Here is a 2972-nt window from a genome sequence, read left to right as displayed (position 1 = left end):
TAGATCTAAATTCAAATTCGCGAATGAAGGCACCGCTTGGCCAAAAAGATGGGCTCATTACTCTATCAAAGCAGTCTTCGGATATGTCTATTTTGAAAGAAGAAATGCTTCTTTCATACGGGAATCTGAACTTGCGTACATGCAACTCATTTGCTATCAGCCTGAAAGTTAAATACACCTTCACATCATCGACAGTGGTATCTTTTGAAATCCTAGATACAAATACCGATTTTTTGGAAGGGACAACGATTAAATCCCCCGGAACGGGGTTAACGTAATCGGAAACGGTTTCAGATGTAGTAGGGGATTGCGGTACAGCTGTCGAATTTTTGGAAGGAGCAAAGATGGCTCCGGATGTGGTAGGGGGTTGAGATGTAGCTGTGGAGTTTTTGGAAGGGGCAACGACTACTTCCTTCGGAACGGTGTTGACGCAATCGGAGACGGCTTCAGATGTGGTAGAGGGTTCAGATGAAACTGTTAAACATGAATTTAGTGAGACTCCAGTAGAAGAAGGACGTGGTTGGGGAGATTCAGTCCGCTGAGGAATCGGTGGATCATCAACACGATCTTATAGCAACTTGAAACTTGCAGTTTGTTTGGGGCTATAAAACTGCATACTTAGAAAAAAAATTTCAGTAGAAAGTTGTAAATTAGTATGAAAATTTATTAAATTTTCGTGAGTTCTGCACAAAGTTTAGTTCGTGTAGAATGAACTATATTTTTATAAAAAATCATCGAAAATAAATAAGAAAAAAAAATGCGTGTGTAACACCGTACACATGATAGAAGGGAAACTTCTTAAAAAAGATGTGAGTACCAGATACCTACTCACGAAATTGGATGTGTAAACATATGTTTACGGTTCGGCAAAACATTAGGAGATTGAGTTACATACATATGTAGGTTTGGTTAGAAATCAAACAATAATTTCATTTAATCTTATTAATTTTCTGATATACATATAATATATTTATTAATTTTTCGGTGACACCACCTTACATGAATTCACGCTTCTAGCATCCATAGGACCGGGTTGTAATAGAAGTAATTGTATGTTTAACAAATAAATGAAAATGTTTATAATGCAATCTATAGATCCCTACGAATTCGCCATTACCAAGGCACTAAGTAACGTACGCACTTTTGTTCGCAAAATGCATTTATTTAAGTTGAAAGACGACAAATTCCTTTGTGCGGCATTTATTCTTACTCGCTTTATATCTTCCAAGGCGAATTCATATATTCTTATCACGAATTCATCTATTCATGTAGTAGCAAAAGTATAAAAACATAAAATTACGTTATAAATTAAAAGCATAGGTATCACATGTATGCGTAGTCCAATTCACGAAATCATTTCATCGATCTGAGTAAAAACTAAGTGCATAAACTCTGTTTCGCGTTAATTGTAATCATGAAATGGTGTTCATTCACTAAGTTTTTACTCAAACGCATGAAATGATTTCATGAATTGGCCTACGCATAATGGTAGTAAATGACAGAATGAATTACAACAAACACATCCTTTTGACAAAATGCAAGCCGAAAACGTTGGTACAAATCAATCCGCAATCAAGTAGGACGTTTTGCCCACAAACATTGCAATTTTACGAGCATTCTCATTGTAAAATTTCATTTTTACAATTTCATAGTTTCGGCTTACATTTATAAAATTCAACGAAAGCACGTACCTATTCCGGCTGAGTTATCCATTTTCGGTTATTTAGTGTACAAAATAAACGCAAATTAATGATCTTTTTTTTTGTTCTTTCATACAACCAAGACATAAAATCATTCAACAGGCCCACAAACGGTGCAATCTAGAGCAAAGCAACACCAAGTTGAAGCAACGTTCGCTACGTTTATGGCTTTCTTTAAGAAACATCGGGCGAAAATTTCAACTGCTCCTGTAACACTACCTTATATAAGTAGGCCTTGCTATCATCCTCACATATGTTATCAGAGTATACCAACGAAAAAACGAGTTAATACAAGGAGATAGCGAGAGCACAAAACTACTCTAGAAAATTACACGCCCAATGACAAACATGAACAAATGTACCAGAAAAACATAATTTTTGACAATCAGTACAGTTCGCATTTATATCAACGAGCAGCTTATTACATTTGTTTTCGTTTGTACTACATATGTGCATATATATATGTACACAAACATATGTACATACGCAAACATATGTACATACACAAACATATGTACATACGTACAAATATATATACAATATGTACATACATGAACACATTGCTGTCCATAAGTACATACATATGCCCATCAGTGCATCAATGAAGCCTGTTTGCTGCATCATAAATATATCCATACAAACATATGTACATATGTGCGAATGGATCATTTATTGCATCATTTATACATATATTGCTTGGTAGCGGCAGAGCTGAAATGCGCAATGAGTTCGTTCATACATACATATATATGTATACATACATACGTGCATTCAAACATGCATATATACATATGTTGGTACTCGTACCCATCATGCGTCGCTTTATTTCTTTTTTCCCCTTCCCTGTACTACCTATATCTTCCCTCTCACTCATGTAACGTTTTCAGTTTTAAAAATTTCACTCTCCATTTTTGCGATACCTCCGCCTAAGAAGTTTCACTTCAAAAACTGCTGATATTGCGAAAAATATACATACATACATACGTGCTATTTTTTTAATAACTAGCCAATGCCCACTTGCTTCGCGGCGCCTACAAAAATAGCTTTAAAAGCAAAGGCGTTCTGTAAAGTACACATTTTTAGTTTAAATTGAAACGAATAAGGAGCAGAATCCTCCTCACACATGGGCCAAGAATAGTAGCGCTGTGATACCATATGGAATACTGATCCCTTTCGATATCATGAGTTTTACCGATGGTCTTAATTCCACCTGTAAGATCTCTGCAAAACATGCGTAATATTCTTCTATGATTTTGCAACTTCAATATTGGT

Source organism: Rhagoletis pomonella, unplaced genomic scaffold (genome assembly GCF_013731165.1).
Source record: "Rhagoletis pomonella isolate Grant_MI unplaced genomic scaffold, Rhpom_1.0 Rhpom_scaffold_00001, whole genome shotgun sequence".
NCBI lineage: Eukaryota > Metazoa > Arthropoda > Insecta > Diptera > Tephritidae > Rhagoletis > Rhagoletis pomonella.
Note: the sequence above shows the minus strand (reverse complement) of the source record.